General features: G+C 37.7%; 1 protein-coding gene across 5 annotated transcripts in view; it reads right to left on the bottom strand.

Annotated features, from left to right (window-relative positions):
* The window catches only part of SPIRE1 (spire type actin nucleation factor 1), a 128,456-nt gene that overhangs the window by 97,837 nt on the left and 17,807 nt on the right, over positions 1–12,812 (bottom strand). The window lies entirely within an intron of this gene.

Below are 12,812 nucleotides of genomic sequence, written 5' to 3' on the forward strand. Positions count from 1 at the left end.
AGCTTGGGCAGGCTGAAACAAAGAGCCAGGTATTCCCTGTGGTTACAAGTCCTAAGTTTTGTGTTTTCTGTTTGGAAACTGTGGCAGTCATACACTTTCAGCAAGACAGACTCAGAACTCCTGCTCAAACACTGAAACACACTGCAAGACAGTTGTTGAACCAAGAGTTAGTTATGTTCCTGACAGACTGAGATATCAAGCATTTATATAACTAAGGCGGTCCTTCTATATTAGATATCACTATACACACACATCTATATACATACACTACATAGATGGTAGCATCAGTTACATAGATTTAAATTTTTTAAAATATATGTTTTTTTGAGGCTTTTCTAAGTACCTCCTTTCTGGAAAAACTGCATGCTCAAATCCAAAGCACTGCAGTCTCTGCTTCACTGCCTTGAAGGCAGCCCAAATACATCAGTCAGCTCAGGAAGAATCTCAACTATGATTCATTGGTTGGGGAACTTTTGCCCACTCCACATCAATTAGGAAATGATTCAGTTACGCTGAAGAAATATTTTCCCTTGTAAAATAGCTGCTGAAAAATATCTGTATGTTAATTCATACTCTACCCAATCTCCCTGGTTCACAGCTTCAGTCAGTGTGCAATCTGTATACACTTTGGTCCAAAAAAAAATTTAATGTAATAAATGGTTATATTAGCTTCTTGTTTTTAATGAAATTTCTGTATTTGCAATATAGTAGCATCTAGTCAGAGGAGCCAGAATGGCACAGAGATGTGAAAAAGGTGGCATCAGATGATTAAGGGATGCTCATTTTGTAGGATTTCTTAGATATAACCGGTTGACTAAGTAATAGATTCTTCATTTTTCATATTCATTCAATACAGAGAGCAGCCATAGCTCACACAGACACTGCCATTTTCTTTACTGGGCTTTTCTGAAATATTGTCTAAGAAATTTAGAAAAGGAAGATTTCTGATGTCTTCTGTTCCCATACCACCATAGCAGTATCATAAGCAAAGCTATCTGACAAATATTCCTAACTGAAGAGCTCTATAGATACATGAAGTATGTGTTCATTCCTCTTTGGGGAGCAATGAAAATGGGCAAATGATGACTTTGTGTGTTCTGTAGTCCAAAGTCAACTCCGGTATCGAAGTTTTGACTAATACATAAACACTATGGAAGTTACAAAACCAAGGTTTCTTGAAAATAGCTCCCAGTTTAGATGCTGCAAGAGGAGAAAGAACATACTATTGACTTTGTTATCCATCCTTGGAAAGGTCAGGCTTTTAACTGTTCCTCTTTAAAGCAAGTGAAGCTCCCTCCTTGCATGTAATCTCTTTGAGAGAGAAGGGATACAAAATGTATTAGCTCACATAAAAACTGTGTTTACAGTACCGTGTGGTAGTAACACTGCTAATGAAAGTGAGTGGAGGGCCTTTAGAGTATCGGAGGAAATTTAGTATTTATTGTATTATTTTTTGTTGGTCTGAAAGTTTAAGCCTGCTCATTTCTGACTCATAAATGAGACTTAAAGTAAATCATAATTTCTCTCCTCAGAAGTTACAGTAAAAATATTTCTTTCTAAATATAATTTGCTATGAAACAATTGAGATGTTTGGCCCTCCACAAAGGAATTTCTCTCAATCACAAACAAGTCTTTGACCTTCAAGCAAACATGAAGGCACAATGATCCCAGTAACAATCTAAATTTATACTTTGACTAGCTCACAATGGCCACATAAATCACACATCAAGGGTGGGAAGATGAAAAAATGGATAGGCCACAGCCATTCAACTGGCTGGTTGGTGGCTCTTCTATGGATATTGGCCCTGTCATCATGGCATCTTCATTGGCCTGGGAGGGGATGCAGATGTAAAATACTGAAACAAACCTGGAATTCATTTCAGGCACTGGGGCATGCTGATTTCTGCCAGCAGTTAGGGTATGGTACTCACTGGGACAAAGAAAGGACAACTTCTCGATATTTACTTTGACACCCTACTGTAATACTCTCAAAAAAGATGAGGCAGTAGAGGTATGCATTTTTCAGATCATTCATAACTTTACCTAAAAAACTTCTGTATTCTGTGTAAACCTGTACTCACATGCATGTGTTGGCAGCCACTACTACAGGGAGAGAAAAGAAGTGCATGAATACCCACCTTCAAAGTCCAGCATTTGTGTGTGTCTGTATTTTCTGTACTGGTTTTTCATGCTGTGATCAAGGAAAGGAAACACGCTTCCCTGCTCCTGAATGAGTAAAGGAACTCGTGTGAGGAAGCATTTAAAGGCAGCCACCTCTACAAGAGGAGGCAAGTCAGGAGCAGAGGGTGACCACAACAGAGGCAGGGGCAGTGCCCTCACTGACCAGGGAGGCAGGCACGGATACCCAAATAGGAAAAACAGAGCAGGTCTGGTGAGAGAAACCAGTGTCAGCCACAGTCCATGACTGTGATCATGTCCGTGAAATGATCACCAAAGTCATCCCACAGTGACAAGGCAGGTCTGAGGCAGAAAGGCAAGCCAGTGGTTCAGGTCCAGTGAGGGATGTGGCTGGGCACTGAGCAAGCTGCAGCACAGTTCAAAAGACAAAATGCAAAGGCTCAGCTTAAATGTTCCTCCTGAGAAAGGAGGTGGAATGCCTGCAACGAGGCTTCTTCACAGCTCTGACACAGCTATCTCCACAGCCACCTGATCCAAGGCTACTGTACCACAGCAGAAACAGCTTTGGGCATGAGCAGCCCATCCCCATACCAGAGGTGTGTGCAGAGGATCCTGGCACAGGGCACTGTGCTTTGGTACCAGGAAATACCAAAACACTGGGTGAAAAATGTGGATTATTCTATTAAAAACATATGGCAACTATCAGAAAAGAAAATATTACTGAAAAGTCGGATATCTGAAGCAAAGAAAAAGAACAATCCAGTCCTCAGACATAACCTAGGACATATTAGATGTAACTGAAATATATATATATGGACTTGGAAAGTTCTCTTGTGTGAAAGCTGCATAATATCCTTAATTCATCTTGAGTTTTTCTTACCTTTATGACAAAATAATAGTAATGTTCCTCAGGAAAAGAGGAAGTTCATCCTACAGAATAAAGATTTGGCAATTTGCTCACTACACTTGTTTCATAACTGTCCATGAGACTACTCACAAGCCCACATTGTTCATTTTTGTTCCGTTCATTTTTTAATTAAATGAAGCCTATTGTATTTGGGAATATCCTGGAAAATGTTTGTAATCAAGTCATTGATGGGCTTGTGGGAGCAAACAGTGGCCTTTTTAATCCAATATTGTTTATGAAACTAACACCAATTAGGTCCATCAACAGTAACAAATAAACAAGACCTTTCTTTAAAAGAAATGACACAAAGTATTGCAGAAAATATGGAGAATGAACATGCATGTGATTTTCAAATCCACAAATCAGTCTTGGTTATCACGTGACTGTGACTCCTGCACTGGCAGACTCATTTTGGGTGGCACAATCCTCCCCAGTGCACACAGTGGGGCTGTAGCAGCAGGACCTTCCTCCCAGTTTGTCCTTTTTAAGGACCTCTGGCTCCTTTTTGAGAAACTAACCTGATTTAGCCAATATGATAGCTCATTCCTCCTAGCCATCTGACCATCCTACACGCCCAGTGACACTCTGTGAGTCAGCTGGTAGTCTGTGAGGCCAGGGCAACAATTCCACCTCCTCCCTGAAACCTCTCTGCGTTGTCTCTGACACCTCATCTCCCTACGCGAGGTCAGTGTGGGTGTTCCAAGCTATTAAAATATTTCAGGACTCCCATGTGTTAGCCTCCTTCTCTCTTCTCTCTGAACTTGGAAAACAACCAAACTTGCTTTCCATCAAATACTTGAAGAGGCTAGTGCGCAGTTAAAATAACCCTGACTCAGAGCATTTAAGGAGCAATAAAAAGGATTGATTTACACATGCAAATTTAGTTTTTACTTAAATTATTTCATTTTGACAAATGAGCAAACAAACCACCAGTGTTCCAAACAGCATATGTTTAGGCTAGTTTAACAAAATGAGCAGCTAAGAAAACATTAGTAATACGTGGGAAATATTTGCTTATCTTGAAGCATTCTTATTTTAAAATGGAATTATTTGTATAGGCATATATAGTAGCAAAAGGTTTATAGCACATTACTTGCTGATAGGCAGCTGCATTTCTATAAGAAACAATAAATAATCTCAGGTATATAAAACCTATACAAATAATCCCTGTCAAAGATCTATCTAAATTAGAAATATCTGTGTGGGAAGAAAAAAAGGATGTATACAACAAATGGAGAAAGATCCAGGATATACAAAGAGCTTTAAGTTTATGTAGAAATTGTCCGGGCTCATATGTTAGGAAAACATTTCATCACTGGCTTCACTGGAGGTAAAGAGTGATACAATCTAAATCAGAAAATGAAATATATCCAGCTGTCTGATAACAGTGACAGCCTAATAGTCTTTTTAAGATCATTTAATAACATTTGAAAATGGCTACATCATGGTAACATATTGGGTATTTAAACATTACGATCGGTAACACTCATTAAAGTAACAACAAACTTTATGTAAGTAACATTAAGTTCAGTGAACTGAAGTCTCTTCTAGGACTCGTGATCAGTCACAAGGTTCTATGACTCTTGAAATCACCATTTCACTTAAAGGGGAACTGTTTCATCGCACCCCAGATATTAACATATTCAAAATGAGCATATATCTGTTTACCACACCTACTTAACAAAAAGCTACAAAGCCTCACTTCATTTTTCCCTAAGGTAACCCACACTAATTCCTGATGCTGTTTTACATGCCTGCAAAGCAAGCAATACCATAATGCTCCTCACAGGAAACACGAATATGCCTGCTCTGCTTTCTTTTGTGTGCTATTTAACCATGACCAAAATAAATATAAATAAATATATACAATGACTCCTATGTGTTTTTGCTTGCTATGCATAATAAAATATGAGCTTTTTTCAAGAAAATAGTAACAACAATAATAATATTGCAAAGTTTAAATAAGATCACTCATTGTCTCTAGCTTCAACAGTACTCCAAGACAGAGCTCATGCCTTTGTCTGTCATGTTGTGCTGCCACGTCAATGCTCTGCTCTGAGCACTAACCTAATGCCCTCAGTATTTCTCAACCTGCAATTCCAAACAAGTGATGGTAGATTAAAGACAAGACAGAAAGAATGTACTCATACCCATGAATTATGTTTTCAAGTAACTACAGCTACCACTAAGAAGTTATTTTTCTGTTTGGGTGGGTTGCTGTCAGTATTGTGTTCCTCACAAGGAGGGTGGTGAAAGAGGAGCAGGTTTCCTGAAGAGGTTGTGAGATGTCCAGCCCTGGATGCAACTAGGCAAGGTCCTTATCAACCACATTTACCTTGAAGCTAGTATTGTCTTCAGCATGTTGGTCATCCACCCCAGATAACCAGAGGTCACTTCAAATGTCCCTTCTAAATATATTATTCTGTGATTTCCTAACATTGCAACTTTGGCTGATTTCAAGCCCTGCCTCACTAATAAATACACAGGCATCAAAATGCAGAGGCCTTCATGCATGCAAGGACCCAGAGCCCTGCACAGCCCCTGGCAAATATTGCTGCCAGAGTCGTCAGCAATGCCACACAGTTAATGAAGCTGCAGAGCTCCTGGTGCCCATGCTGAAGAAGTCAGTGCTGGAAACCTTCCCAACATCAACTCTAATGCAGCTAAGGCTCACAAAATAAACGGCAATCAGCAATGCCAACATGACCACAGCTAATAGAATCTGCCTTGGCACAACACATTAGCCATGTCAAAAAGATTTGAGTAGGGATGGGCAACCCCCACAGTTAGTCACTCCACAGGGAAGACAAAAAATCTGGGTGATAATATGAAGGGCTCAGACCCATAAGCATGAACGTTAAAAGACAATTTTTAATATTCAGAGCAAGTTATAAAGCTCATAAATTTTATGTATCCACAAGAAAAACACAAATTGTCTGTATAGGAACAGTTGTCATAGGATCTTCAATGTCTTCTCATAAATAACATTGTGATTAACAGGAAAACTTCACTTGAAGAAACACTAGTGAATATTGCCAAAGGTACAAATTCAGTAAGATGTTGCATCGTTCAGTCTCATGATACAAGAATCAGAATGTTTAGTATCTTATGACCTAGGAGTATTCTCTGCAGGCTGGAAAAGGACAGTGCCTGTTTCTCTTAACCCTGGAAATTCTGCAAGACATTCTTAAGTCAGCCAATGTAATGGAAGCAGCTCTGGAAATCAGAGACTTTGTGCAGTAGTTACATCTCTAAAATGGACAGTGGCAGCATGAGTTATTCCTCCAGTGTCAAGGGGGCACAGTGCCCATAAGAGTCCTGGAGATCAGAGGCAAAGACCAAGTGATAGGCCCAAGGTGTTAAGGGAGATACAGCACCTGTAAAAGTTAACTGCACTTTCAGAATCCTGACTCTGCAGCTGTAAGTGCTGTCAGAAGGTGCAATGGCAGCACCTGTGATGCTTAGGGCAAACAGAATTTAGCAGGATTTGTGGCTGAGGACAACTGTTTTCTGTTTCCATTAATATCTGATTCTTTTGCTAAGACTTTTTTTAGCTCAGGATACCCTCATAAGATCTGCAGATGAAATCCTGCACTATGATGCTCAGGATTCCTGCCATTTGCATCCCCCAGGGCCGTGGCAGAACTGGGTCAAGACAGGACAACAATGAAATTAGCCTGGAACACAAACAGAGCCAACATGATTTAAATAGCTACCCATCACCTTTATAAGGAAGGATTCTGCAGATGTGGGCTTTGCTTCCTCTGTTTGCGGGATTTGAAGCCACTGACAGGTCTACACATAGTTACTGAAACTCTCTGGAGCAGCAGAAATACTTCATGTGTGGGTGGATGACAAGAAGAATGCTTTGAGGAGTCTGTTCTCTGGAGGCAGATTGCAGCAATTTAAAATAAATAATAAAAATAAAGCAAAACAAAAGGGCAGACTGGGATCCTAATTCATGGAGGAGCTAAAGAGATCTGGTACTAAGAGGTGACAAGCACAGCAATTAGAAAATAATTATTTTAAAGGAGAAAGGGATGTAAAAGAGTAGAATTGAGTCAAGATAATTTCAATGGAACGAATCATAAAAACATAATATATAGTTCCTGTTGTACTGGGTGACTGAGAGGGATGGGCATGATCCTAACCAGACATTATCAAGATCTTAACCAGATCTTTGCCCCTGCAGCCATTAAACAGGGGAAAACACAGCAATCAACACTTTTCTATCTTCTTTTCAGAAAGCATTTTTAAAACTTGCTTTCACAGTCACTTTATAAAATCTGTAATAGGCCATGTCAAACAAAAACCCCAGTATCACACAAATTCAGTCAGTGGCAAACAACAACACAATAAAAATACAAATGAAATTGTCTGTTAATCTATAATGTTCAAGTTTCCATGCCAGGAAATGCAAGACACTGTGTATATGTATCTGCTGCAGTGCCCACTGTGTGCTTAAATCCATTTAACTAGATATTCACACAGACATAAGATTGAAGAACCAAGATCTCCATACATATACAAGCCATCTTTTCCAAAAACAAAAGGACAAGCCACTGACAGCAAAGTGAATGGAATCTTATTAGTTGGACACTTTGTGTTTCCATATGACATTTCAAATGCTAGAGCAACACAAAAATGCTGTTTTACACTATAAATTCACAGTGAGGTTCAGGCTAGATTTAATGATTATAGCTTTGTTCATGATACAAGTGCAAGAAAAAAATTATACCAGTCCTCTGAAGTAGATTTAGTGAAATTAAATTCTATATTTAGGACCCCAAGCTTGCTTACTTCTAAAAGAATTTTTGTTCAAGTTCTTTGTCCTACTACTTATTATTACAGTAATACCATACTGCAAAGCTAAATATTATTTAATCCACATCTAAATGACAATAGGCCTCATTTGTTTCACTGCCTTTCCAAACACTGCAGTAAAGAAATTTTCTTATTTTGTACTAGTTCTTGACCTTTCTATCCTTTATTACTGGAATAATTTCCCTTTATTTACACCTAAATATGACTCCTATTCAAATTCCCCATGTTTGTTTTTTTCCTTCTATGAAACTGTCCATTTTTATCTTTTCCAAACATTCTATATCTGGTTTGGAATGCTTTTTCTGACTGAAATGCATACAAGGAATTTAGGGGTAAGCTTGTCTTCTTGTGTAGGAACCAAGCTCAATTTATCTATTTCCAGAAAGGGAACAATAGAAAGTAAAGTCTGATTTTCTATTTCTACTAGGATGGCAACATCTACATGTATAAAACTAAAAGATAAGAAATTTATTTTTAAAAAGAATGGGCTACTAGTTCAACAGAATTTTAAAGTATTTAAGAAGCTTACACAGGAAATAAAGAATAGCCTAGCCTGAATGTAAATGCCTAGTTATCTTGATGAAATGTCTCTCAAAGGAATTAGTAATTTCTTGGCAGTAAGGTAATGGGCTTGTTATTTTGGGTAGTTTTTTAAATCTGAAGAAAGATCTTGGGATTTTTGATTAAGGCTTAAACAATCTAGATTCTATGCTGGCTCCACCATGTAGTCCGAATGTCACACCAGGCAATCTGCCTGATGTCTTCAAACTTAAATTTTCTTTCTCTAAAATGAGAACATTTATTTTCTCCCATCAAAATATTCATCTTTTCTGCTTTAGTGTCCACATAATTACGTCACTGGGGCAACTCATAGAACCCCAACTTCATCACACATTCGTTTACTCCTGGTCTGGGTTTTAAACTGTGAAGTCTGTTACTACATTTGCATATATAACTAGCATAACAAGACATAGAAATCATCTGAAGGATCTGAGAGCTGCAGGCAGGCAACACTCCAGAAAACTGTGAGTCTAGAGATGAGACATCTTAACTTTTAAATAAACATTTTCCTTCTGTAAGAGAATGACATACTTTAAATTGAAAAATAATGTTGTGATAATGTCTCTAAATAAATGGTAAAGTTCCCCATGGAGTTGTTTTGCTTCCTTTGTCTCATATAACAACATATACCTATGTTTTTCAGATTAACATTTGATTTCTCATCTAGCAATGAGTCCAAAACATGAAAAAAAAAAACAAACAACAGTATTCCAACACATTTTCCCAGTGCCAATGGTTTAAATCTTACAGGCCAAACTATGCAGCTGATTCTCCATAAGCACACAGTGTTACTGTTCAAATGCCCTTTATACCATGCAATGGAAGCACCAGACTCTGCATAAAGAAAGCCAGGCTCAGCACTAGCTCTCTCTACCAGATCAAAATGACAGCTGACAAAACTTTGAAGCTGGCAGAATTTTGAAGAAAAATTCACTATAACAAAAAAATTATGTATTAAATAAAATCAGAAGTCCTTGAGTATGTTCAGTTGGTCAATGAAAACTAAAACTATTACGATAAAGTAATGCTGGTGTTATTATTCTGGCCAACAAAGTTTATTAAGAACATTATTTCTGTCATTGTACAGACAGACAAAAAAAATAAGAAAAGAGAAAAGAACTATTTTTCTACATGCCTTACTAGTTGCAGATTTAAAGCAAACTCCAACAGCAAGCAATACAAAATTATAAAGAAGAACAGCTCTTTGGAAAATTACAAGGCAAAGTGGTGGCCAAGGACCAGAGACCACAATTACTTGACTGTTTTCATGCAGTTTCAACCGTATTTATTTTCTCCATGCCCAGTGGTATGAAACATTTCAGGAAGACTTAAGAATTGCATGGAGCTTTCATTCTGAGAATGCAAGTGAAATACTCACATATTCAAGGAGCAGCAACATGCTCAGAAAAACAATGTCATCTGACATGCTACAAAGTATATGCAAAAGTAATTATTGATTCACAGTCACCAAACAGCAAAGAAGTTTGAAATATGTAGTTGAAGGATACATGCGTTTTTTTCATCTATGTTCCCTGAAACATTTGTAAGAGCTTCCCTTCAAAGCAAACAACGCATGGCACATCTTCCTGAACAAACAGACCAGATGGAGCAACTTGTTTACTATGCAGTGAGTGCTTGCTTCAGATCTACAGCAGTAGAAAGAAGATAGCCTGAGTGTGTAGGTCACAGGTGAAGCAAAAAGCAACATATGGCAATCCCAAAACCACAATGCAGCCAGAGGAGAGTCTTTCAAAAAACTTTGAAGAAATAATTCTCATTATTGCCAAGAAAGGAGTAGGTGGCAGGCAGTTTGCATTAGCCATGACAACCCAATACAAAAACACAAAGCCTGAATTAATCTTGGCAACAGAGAAGAGAGGGGTGCTTTTAGCAGACAGCAATTAAGGATTTGGCAAGGAAAGGAAAGGGTGCAAGTCAAAGATAACGCTAGTACCATAGGTCCAGATAACAGAGGAAGATAAAGACACAATGAGAAATACACAGCAGAAAAATAATTAATTCAGATAGCAGTACACCATCCAGTAGGACCAACAGATGAAACAAGAAGAAAAGAGATCTGTGAAAGCGCACATTTGGAGCACAGAGTCATCTCAGCAACACTGAGAATCACCAAAAATTATGCAGAGGCAGTAACACACACCTGCAAAAGCAGATGATTAACTTTTTGGTTATGGAGAAACAGAAATAAAGGAAGTTAATGAATGAACTATAAAAGATTTTGGAAGAAAGCAGGAGAGGGACACTTAGAAATCAAGGTACAATACAGGTGAGAAACTATGATGGGAGACTTGGACAAGGGTGTTTCAGGCTTAGGAACTAATAGGTGGAAGAGAAAAACTTGTCAATTTAACAGAGTACCCCTACTTTCTTAAATGAAGCAGGGGTTAATCTACTAAGTGTCAACAGCTTGCCTTATCCTAGTTAATTATTTAACATTCACTTCTTGCTGAAGGTGAAGTACTAAAAGCATTACAGGTGCTTCATAATTACCACTGGTTAATAGTAGAAAGGGACGTGATGAAATACACATCTTGAACTTAGTCTAATTTTATCTGTGTGTTTAATTTACCCTCTGTATTTCCTTTTGGTAAATAAAAGTATTTTGCTTCACCTGCTACAGCACACAGCAACACTAAAGGCTAATCCAACAGTTCAGCATGGAACATCTTTCGTTCCTTCATGCTATTAAGAAGAAATCTTGGAGCTTGCTTTGTCTTCCCATGATTGACATTACAGACATGTTACTGGCAGACAAAATCAAACAGCTTAAGATGAAAATGTTCACACTGGTAGGTCATGGGGAGCACAAAAACTTACCAGTTGCTATAAAGTTCATTCTGGAACAAAAGCTCAAATGAATTGCGCTGTGCAAGTCAAACAAAAGAAAGTACAAAACTAACAAAACCCCCTTTTGCCTCAGTGAGCCCCAAGACCAACTCAGGATCCTCTTGGCCAAAGAAAGCACGCAGTGCTGCACACTCTCACAACTTGACTGCAAATCTTGCTTTGTTTAATGTCTCAACTTCTCAGGTCAAGAGATTTAGATAAAAAGCTACATGTTAAATGTTTGTGTGAAGAAAAACACTTAGTCATAGAAGTGCAAAGAAAAAAATATAGTTATTTGGATATGTATTAACTAAAATCTAGGTAAAATCTAGATAAAACTAATAAAAAACCCCTCTATGTTATTTTCAACAGATTGTTTTCTGCTGATCTCACTGTATGCAAGAAAAAGCCTTATGATATTTGAATGCTCAAAGACAGTGTTACAAGGAATTTCTGAACCAACTGCCGTGACCTGCCCTCTTACTGACCTACTGAAAATGCACATCTTACTAAAATTCCAACTAAACTTTACTCTTAGTACTTTCCCTGAATAACCTTTAGAAATCCTGTGAGGGACACCACATTTCTCCTCCCTTCTCTTGTAATAAATGAAGCTTCTTCATGTTCATAACCAGAGGACAGCAGTTCTTCTTGGTTCCAGCAGAGAGACAAAATAACAGAAGGCAGCAAGGGAGATTGAAGACCAAACAAAGATTAACAGTACTGTCTATTTGTTCATTAAAAATTCCATATGTTCATGTGCATTAGGTCAGCTAAAACTGCATTTTAAAAAAAGCCTTTCATAAGGATTTGCTGTTTTCCCAAGTATTAATTGCTAAGGGTCTGATACATGTGAATTATAAAGTGACTAACAAGAATTTAAATGTTAAAACATTATCTACTTCATACAAGAATTCTTTAGATAAACTAAATCAATATTTCTACGAGCATTCAAAGAAGGAATGTTAGAATGACTCACTGTTAATAAGTTATCACTTGAAAGAAGAGCACAGGTGTATTAAATAAAGTAGGTGGGAGCACTCTGAATTCACCTTATTCATAAAGAACTACTTTTCTCACTTTAAATCTCTTCTTACTGTCTTTCAATCCTTATCTCATATTTTTAATGGCTAAATTTAAAACAACATTTGCTTTTAAATTGGGAAACCAGTGCCTGGTAACTGAACTGCTGAACTGAAATCAAGTGTTTAGTTCCCTTGAGTTCCTGTCTTCTTCGACCACTGACCAAATTCAAAACTGATTAGCAAGCAATTAGGCTATCTTAGCCATGATAAAATTAGCCATGGCCAGTAATGCATGCTATTGTGGAATAACACTGCTTAGATTTTCAAGGACTTTATGTTAGAGAGCCTCTAAACCCAGTCACACAGAAATGTAAAAAAAAAATTAGATATCAATTAGAAATACAGACACAAAAAGTCTGTTTGAACAGCTTTCTCCCTTAAGAAGATTTAATAATCAATAAGACCATAACATTTTACAAAAACAAAAACATCCAATGTTCTTCGTGAAA

The sequence above is a fragment of the Pseudopodoces humilis genome, chromosome 1, assembly GCF_049639895.1.
Source record: "Pseudopodoces humilis isolate 2021_Gansu_Grassland_sample_001 chromosome 1, ASM4963989v1, whole genome shotgun sequence".
In the NCBI taxonomy this organism is placed as follows: domain Eukaryota; kingdom Metazoa; phylum Chordata; class Aves; order Passeriformes; family Paridae; genus Pseudopodoces; species Pseudopodoces humilis.